Below are 10,023 nucleotides of genomic sequence, written 5' to 3'. Positions count from 1 at the left end.
ATGGTTCCATATTCACATACCTTCGCGACAATATCTTACCTCCCGATCTATCGAACAACCAACGCCGCACTTTCATTCGCCAATCCTCCCGATACGTTATCCTAGCTGATATCCTATACCAACGAGGTCTAGATGGAACCCTTCTTAGATGTTTAGAGAGTGACGAAGCTCAGATTGCGTTACGAGAAGTGCACGAAGGGATATGTGGTCCGCATACTAGTGGTCCTACCTTGGCCAAGAAACTCATCAGGACTGGATACTACTGGCCTACTATGGAAAAAGATGCATATCAATTTGTCAAGAAGTGTAAGCAGTGTCAAATTCATGGAGACCTTATACATGCACCAGCACAAGAACTACAGCCACTTGCATCTCCTTGGCCCTTTTGTCAGTCGGGACTCGATCTCATAGGCAAGATTCACCCTCCTTCTTCCAATGGACATAAATTCATTATCATAGCCACAGAGTATTTCACAAAGTGGATTGAAGCTGTGCCTCTCACACAAGTTACTGGGAAACAAATCGCTACTTTCATCCTGAACTACATCATTTGCCGATACGGGATTCCTACTTCCATTATCACCGATAACGGGCGTCCTTTCAAGAACCAGGATGTTCGTGAACTCTGTGAGCGCTTCCATATCTCTCACTGTTTCTCCACACCATACTACCCCCAAGGTAATGGCCAAGCTGAGGCGTCTAACAAAACAATTCTCAAAATACTTAAAAAGACAGTCGACGATGCTGGCTGTAACTGGCATGTCCAACTCAATCCCGCACTTTGGGCCTATCGTACCAGTGTCCGCACACCTACAGGAGCTACACCCTACTCACTTGTCTACGGCGCTGAAGCCATCTTGCCTATTGAGGTCGAGCTACCTTCTTTACGGGTCTCCTTGAGAAACATAATCAACGATGAAGACTACAGGGTCTCTCACTTACAAGAACTAGAACTGCTAGAGGAACGACGACACACTGCTTTTAATCATCTCAAGGCTTACCAACAACGAATGAGTCGCAGTTACAATCACAAGGTCAAGCCTCGCACATTTGAGGTAGGTGACTTAGTCCTCAGAGAGAACCCCAAAAATCAGCAAGACAGAGATAAGAAGGGCAAGTTCGAACCAAATTGGCTTGGTCCTTACATCATCACAGCAGCATATGGATCTGGGGCATATCAGCTCTCTACTACAGAAGGTGAACCTTTGGAGGATCCTATCAACAGCATGCACCTTCGCAGGTTCTACACATAGCTCTTCGGAATATCCTAATTTAAAAATACAAAAAAATTATAAAAACAACAAAAAAATTGAAAAATCGAAAAAAGTAAAGAGAAATAATTTCGTCCAACGGTGAAAACCACTTCGGTGGCGCCCTGGGCAAGTACCATGGTGAAAACTGGGTCACCAGCGCCATGCGTAGGGACTTTGCTCCTCCCTCCTTCAGGATTCTCTTTCATCCTTTCACTTTGCACACACTCACAACCTATTCACTCACAATAAACTTACCCATTCCCATCATGGCTTGTTATTGATCTACCTAAGATTGGTTAGCCATCCATAACCCTCCCTTTTCACTCCCTTTTCCATCCATAATAAATCAGATCCTATCTGTGACTACGGCCAATTCCTACGTCTAGTAATGGGTGTGGAACTGAGAACATCACATGTTTCGAGGAGTACAGTTTCTTTCAGCTTTCTTCAGTCTATCCGCACACAATCCGCAATAAAGCAGCATTTGCATCACAGATCCGCAATAAAGTTCCATCTTCTCCGCAATAAAGTATCAGTTTCATGGATTCAGTGAGTTTTAGATAAGACACAGCAGCAACAATGGGCTTCAACAAAATCAAATCTTTCAACAGACTCAGACAACATATGGTTCAGTGCTATCTATCTTTTTTTTGTGAAAGTGAACATTGTGACCACAATTGAATAAGACTTAAACAAGTGACAAGAGACACTAAACTTGAGGACTACAGTGAATGTTGGTGTCGAGTCTTGGTTTTCTTTTGATTTTATCTTTTTGGTGACATGTCTTTTAGCTTTTCCAGGATGTCTTTGACTAGAGATTCTATCTCCAAGATGTCTTTGACTAGAAAGGCGAGGATGGGGTATCGTCACCTATTTGCATTTGTTGTCTATGGATTATCTCTTAGTAATGCTATGACTTGTCCAAGGATATGAGGACACTGTGAGTCTAGTATGAACTGGGGCATTCTTTGTTTGTGACTGTCTTATCTCCATGCAAACAGGTACAATGACTTTCTGGGCCGAACAAATGCCTCGATTGTCATAACCTATTCTGCCATAATAAAGCTCAATGATGATAACGCACAAGAAGCTCTTTCACGTTCATATCTTCTGTCTTCCATCCCCCTTTCTTGATTGACTTCCATTGTCCTTCTCAAGTCCGCGTAGCCCGCTATCACATGACTGAGCACAATGACACACCAAAAACATTTGCATTTCATATAGTTACACCTACATCACCACATATAAGCATTTCATACATACATATAGATATCACAATTGCATCACATCCTGCATACAACACATGTTAGCACATCTCACATTTTCATTATGTAAATACTCATTTGCATTATCATATTCATTTGCATTACATACATTCACATTTGCATCATGCATCACATATACAATATAAAAGAACAAAAATATATTGCATTGCATCATATAAGCATCCGTATCACATAAGAACATTTCATCACATAAGGTACACATGCATATAGCTGCCGCAAAAAAATGGATCATCTCTCATATATACTCAAAATGTGTCATGATACAATGATGTCAGAAGAATCATATGGCTACAAAAGAATCACCCGCAGGTGTCTACAATACAACAATGGTACATCTACTGATACAATGGGAGCCCACTATAGCTATGAGGAACTCTCTCCCTCGGAGCCGCCTCGCCTCGACGGAGTCTGAGCTATAGATGGACCCGCCCCTGGATCCCCCTGTCTCTCTGGTGGTGGTGGAGGCCCCATGACCCCACCGCTGGATGCCTGTCTCCTGCGGCTCCCTCCCGTAGCCGTCGTTGTGCGCGACGATCTATGGAAGCTCCTAGCCCGCTGATCTGCTGGCACGGCTGCATAGTATAGATCCCTCCAGTAGGCGATCTCCTCTCCGGCTCGCAAAACATATGCATAGCCTGCCCCTGCATCCTCTGCTGCCCGCCTACCTGCCCTCAGAGCTGTCTCGGCCTCTGTGTATCTCTGGATGGCCTGATCCCTCTCCCGCTCTGTGTCTCGGACCCTGATCCTGAGGTGGTTCCTCTCCCGCACCAAATCCTCAATCTCATCTGCCTGGCCCTGGCAGATCTCCCGCAGCCTCGCCACCTCATCCTCCTCAGAGTCTCCGCTCTCCGCCTCCGCCTGTGGCTCCTCCCCTACAGGTGCCTGTCCCTCAACCTCTGCCTGCACCTGTCCCTGTGCCTGTATAGGTACCTGTGGCTGTACCTGTCTCTGTCCCTCTGCCTGCACCTGTCTCGGTCCCTGTCTAGGACCCTATGCTGCTGGTACCTGTAGGGGCAGTCCACCCCGTCCTCTCACCACCGGAGTTGCTCTCTCCTGTCCTCCCTCCCTCCGAGGTGCCACCCGCCTCTCTCCCACCACTCCCCTCCGCCTCCGCCGGCCCCTACCTCCATCTCCTCCTCCATCATCATCATCTCCTCCTCCATCATCATCATCTCCTCCACCCTCTCCATCCAGTGGCTCTGCCGGATCTATCAATCTGGGAAATGGATGCTCTGCCCAATACGCAGAGTACTCTGCGTCCATCCCTACATCATCTACCTCTGGCCACATGTCCCATGGCATTGGCATCATCTCCGCTAGCTGCGTCACCGCCTGATCATATGATAGCAGTGGGCCAAACTGCACCTGATCTCTGACCGTACGGGCATACATGCCCGAGCCCCGTGGCATCCGCTGGATCCGCCCAAACTGCCTGCACACCCTATCAATAAGCTGCCTCTCCAGAATATAGGGCGTCCGCCCCATCAGATACCTGCTCCTAAACACATATGGTAGCTCCAAGGCATCGTCCTCCCACTCCTCACACCCCAGGTATGGCCTCCAGATCACCATGTCAATATCATCAATGACTCGCCTCCAATGCTCCAATCTCCCAATCCGAGGCTGGGATGTGATCATGTCATATAGGTGCACAAAACTCTGTCCCTGTCCTCTGCCTCTGAAATGAATGGGTCGTGTGATGGGAAGGTGCTCATAGGCCCACACCTGCAAGAGAGTCACGCCGCAGCCCAAACCCACTGATCCGTGGTACACAAACTGATGCAGCTCATAATACAAATGTGCCAGGACACATGGCCCCCATGCATACCTAGTGTGCTCTGCCATCAGCGTCTCCAATGCCCCTCCCCAACCCACTGCCAATCCTCGTGTGGCCCTGTCTGGACACAAATACCCACTGATGACTCCCCCAACAACTGCTGGCAATGCTAAACCTGTGGCAGTCATGGTATCCCAGGCTACATGACCTGCTCGCATCTCCAAATCGGGATCCTGAAAAACCCGTCTCAATGCCTCCCTGTCACCGTCACAGTCATAGGGAATCAACTCTCCATCAATAGGAACATGCAGAATCCTGTATACATCCTCTAATGTCACTGTCATCTCACCCATCGGCAGGTGAAACGTGCATGTCTCTGAGTGCCATCTCTCGGCCAACGCAGTCAGCAACCCCATGTTTGCCCGAAACTCGGGCACATAGAGCATATGTGTGAGACCCATCTCCTCAATGGAAATCATGTCCTGGATCGACAACTCTGGTCGCAGTCTCTGAGTCGATGGGAATCTCTCCCGTGACTCTAACATCGACAAATACTCCTACAGTCAAGCAACTCAATCATGTCAGTTATCGTGGCATTCACTGTTTATCACAAAATGCTACTTGCTACCTAAATGCATCTAGTTATCTATCCTAGTGACACTCACTGTTCATCACAAAGTGTTGCTATCTACCCTAAGTAGTGCTCCCTGTTCATCACAAAGTGTCACTCACATTCGCACTCCCTGTTCATCACAAAGTGCTGCCTATCTTGGTGCTCCCTATTCATCACAAAGTGCCTGGATCTATCCTAATCTTTCTAAAGGACCTGCTTGAGTGTATCCTCTCAGCAGCTTATCCAATCGACAGCGTATGTTCATCACAGAACTGCCGATTTGACCTAAAAGACTAAAACCATGCATTTAAACACACAAACGCACTTTTACAACACACACGCGCTTTTAACTCATAAACGCGCTTATATACTGCACAAACACGCTTCTGAAACACAGACGCGTTTTATGAACACAAACGTGCCTATGCCAGACACAAACATGACCAGGGAACACGGACGTCCCTACATGACATAAACGCTCCTATAAAGCACAGACGCTGCTACATTTCACAAACGCGTCCACATTCAACACAAACGCGGTTCCAGGCACAGACGCGCCTGGGCCCGACACAGACGCGCCTGTTGGACACAGACGCGCCTGGCGCTGACACAGACACGGTTGCGCGTTTTTGCACTTTTTAAATATCCTATTCCTAGCGCATTTATTGCTCCTAAACATGCATTTATGACAAAACTCGAAATGCGTGAAAGTACGAGGAGGTTTTCGGGTACTTACCGGCTCTCCTGCATCGGCTGGTCGCTGGAATCGGTGAACACGGTCGAATCTATGAATGAATGCCATCGCTACTGACTGCTGCTGCTCTTTTCTCGCTCTGCACTGTGATCTTCTAAGGGTGTGGATGACAATGAGGATGTCTTTTGCCCGTGGTCTCTCTTATAGCCTACCCTAGCCCTGGCCTTCATTTCCCGAGTCAGTATTCTTCATCCTGTGACTTTGTCACTTTATCCAATCAGTCCATTCTATCTCGTCTTTCTTATCGAGAGATTGTCTGCACTCTTTCCAGACTTTTTCATCCAATCTCTCGAGGGGGCATATAATTCCTTATTCTGGGGCAACTTTGTATCAGTTCATCTTATTTTCTTTGAAACAACGCGACAAGCCGCATTGTCTCAAAGAGGGGCAAAATGTAGACACCTAAAATTGTCATGTCTAATTAAATAAATATTTTATTTATTTAATTATCTAAGCCTAATTCTTCTATTAATTAAATAAATTTTTATTTATTTAATTAATTCATTTATCCTCTTCTAGCCTTATTTCTCATTTAAATAAATACATTTATTTATTTAAATTATCCCTTTCCTAAATTAAATAAATATTTTATTTATTTAATTGTCCCACTTCTTCTATTAATTAAATAAATCTTTATTTATTTAATTAATTCATTATCCTTTTCCACACATGACACATGTCATTCATCTCTTATTTCCTACACTACCTACCTCTTTCATTATTTTGGTATTTCTTATACCTACCCTCTAATCCTAGCCGACCTCTCTTTTTACACCTCTCAATCTTAACCCTTCATTTCATATTGTGTCTTCTATTTAAGGAGATGCTTTCTTCATTGTCAAACCCTAATGACTGATTTTGGAGTACTTGGCTACACTACAATTCCACTTGCAACCACATTCCGTTCTTTGTCGAGCTCTTGTGCATACAAAAATCTGAGAGCAAGTATATCAAGCAAGATCAATGGAGATAGGAAGAATGGAGATCAAAACCCTAGTGGACATGTGATGGTATAATCTTTGTGATTTTGAGTTATTTGCATTGTCTTAGGTTATCTTCATATGTTATGGTGGATCTTTCTTGATTGTTAGGCTAGGGTTTGGTGGTTGAATCCATTTTAGTCTTTCAATATTATTGTTTATTGTTATCCATTTTCACCATATACAGTCACCAACCACAAACATAACCAGTACGCCCATACCGATTCACTAACCCTATTGACACAAACCACCTTGTCAGTTATCCTTCCTGCCATCACCTTTTCTAATTTGTCGGTGTAACCCTTGTGTCTGCACTTTACTACTCTATCAGTGAAACACATTGATGACAGACACACCATCTCAACTCCTCATCCTTCCTTCATTGTCCCAGTAGCACACCTTGTTTTCACTTGCTTATTCGGTGTGCATTTTTGATCTCATGCCTTGGAGGCTTCCTCACCTTCCACTTGTACAACCGGTCTTTGCATTCAATCACCTACCTATCTTAGGGAATCATTCTGCCAGTGCAAGTGTGACATTATAGAAGGGAGGATACATCTTCAACATGACATTTATCCTGATGGTTTTCCATATGTCATCCGGCACAAAAATGCAACATACATTGTCAACCCATCACCTAGCCTATGATAGATTCTTCATCCGGTGGGAGTCTACCTAGTTAACCTTGCACTAGCAATCTGGTGGCTAGCTCATACTTTACCTCTGATGTTGAGGTGATGCAAATATCATTCCACTTACTTCAACACAAACAATGCCCAACATGTAGTCTCTTCATTCTGGTTGTATGCACCACCATATCAACAACCCTTTTGCAGAGTGCAGTGGTCACTATACTACACCTCTAGCATACCGGTAGACACCAATTCTTCCTTCTCCATGAAGATGGTTACCTAGTTGTCACCAATGACAACACATCAACTCTTCTCCCTTACCGCTCCATCTTCTATTCTGGCTGACATCAAACTCTAATACCAACAACCTCTTTTCCACTAGTTGACATAAGTGTAAGTGATACTGTAAACATCCTATACTGGTTGACATCAATGACAACACAATGCCAACAATCTCCCCCTTTGGCATTGATGTCAACACACATGTAGTATCCAATATACTACATGAACTTTCTTCCCCTTTGACAACAATGGCAAAGGGCACTGTCGGGATAACATTCCTCCTTGTATCTACCAAGCACTAATAGAAATCTTTCTCCCCTTATTATCGGTTGCATCTCCCCCTTTGAAGATTTTGCACAATATCATCTCAATCATCAACACTTGAGATGGAAGGCTCTAGTACCACACAACCCTTAACAACATACATATGTCTCTCTCCTTCTTTCTCTCAACACCAATTGAGGAAAGAAATTAATCTCTTCAGTATGTCGTCCTACTAGTTTTCTAGACTTCTCTTACTTTAAACTGATGACCCATAATCAGATGAGTAATTTCATTTCTAGTATTATCAAGCATCTTCTTGATCTGCTTCTATGTTTAGTATATCTGATATCAATCTGAGGATATAGCTCTGAGCTCCCCTAAACCACAGATTTTTGGTCTTCATTTCTCATCTGCCAGATCCCAAACCGGTACTCGCCTTTATACTTGTAACATCTACCATCATGACCACAATGCCAACAGTAGGTCACATATCCAATCAGATGACCCTTAAATATGTATGCTCATAAGATCAACTACCAGACCAATACATGTCATCTAGGTCCTTTCCAATAACATCTGAGACATAACTTCATCCATCTAGGCTACCAGAGTTACTGCAATGATACCTCAACATCATTGACTTACATAACCTGCATCATTGATCAACACTCATGTCGGTAACATGTTGCACATACCTATGTCCTATACTGATATCTTATCTCTACCGGGACACTTTCCTCTTGACCTCTATCTCCCTGCCCCAATTACCTTTTCTACCATTCATTTTACCTATAGTAGTAAACCATCTTACATGTGTAGTCATGGCGATAACTACACATACATTGTCGTCTCATTTTCTTCCTCTTACCGATAGCAGCTTGTTCATCTCCTTGTCCACTTTCAATTAAGGGGAGAATGATTTGGTCAAGATGTAACTCCCCCTGAGTCCTGCATCTCCTTTAAGCCATAGGAGACATCACCTGTGCATTGAATGCACAATGTCAGTCCATGCTCTTAATTTTTGGCTTTTTCCTCCATGTCTGCTTGATTTTTTTATTTTTATTTTCACATTTGCAATTTTGGGAGTAGTGCTATAGTAGTATACAACTTCCATTCCTGTCTCATGATATGGGAACCTTCTAACATACCGGTTTTCTCTTCCTTTTCTGATCATGCCATTTTGGCTGGTTACCAGTTTCCTTGAATCCCTTGATTTTGTAGGAGCACTTCTCCTTTTGTACCAAGGAGGTCTATGTTGTTCATATCCCCTGTAACTACTTTCATACTGAGCATGACTGATCCTCTGGTTGCCATAGGAATGCATATTCTTCTTCTTGCATTCATAACTTCTATGTCCTAATCCATTGCACTTATGACACACAATGTTTACATTTTTAGGAGTTGTTCAAGGATTCTTGTTAGCAACGCTGGGAAAGGGAACATGCATGTTTCTACTCTGTGTAACATTCTACTTATATGCATAAAATCTATAGACATCTGATTAATTATACCTAGGAAGAACAATTTGTCTATTCCTAGACCTCATTTTACATTCTTCTACCCTATGGCCATAATCTTTATATGCAAAACAATAACCCATGATGCAAAACAATAATCTTTACTTACAAAATTATTTTTCCATACATGAGGTGATCTTACCAGTTTGGCAACTCCATTTCTGCTTCTCCGGGAATGGATCTAGGATTGTCCATTTTCTGCAAGTCTTCCATCAAATCCTTTCTTCTTCCTCACTTGGCATGATGTGTGGGCAGCAGCATCACCTTGTCTTCTACTAGTGGAAGGCCTTCCAAGCTTCCTTCTTATGTTCTTGCTTCCGATGAAGCTATCTTCTCCTATTTTCGCTTTTCCTTTCAGATCCTGCATTGTTCCTCTATGCAACACCATTCTTCAACCTCAGTTTCATGTCCTCACTAGTTGTAGTCAAATCTATCCTTTTCTTTGGAGCATTTCTAACAATGAAGGTCTTGATGAATACTAAGAGGGGGGGAGAATTAGTATGCCAAAAATCTCTGAGCTTAAACACTTTACAAGACTAACAGTAAACCGGTAAAACAGTTTAACAGACAAACCGGTTAACAAACATGCAAACCAAATAGCTATTAATACATTCACCCACAGAAGCACAAACACCATAACACAATAGATTTTGACGTGGAAACCC

This window comes from Cryptomeria japonica, chromosome 3 (assembly GCF_030272615.1).
Source record: "Cryptomeria japonica chromosome 3, Sugi_1.0, whole genome shotgun sequence".
NCBI lineage: Eukaryota > Viridiplantae > Streptophyta > Pinopsida > Cupressales > Cupressaceae > Cryptomeria > Cryptomeria japonica.
Note: the sequence above shows the minus strand (reverse complement) of the source record.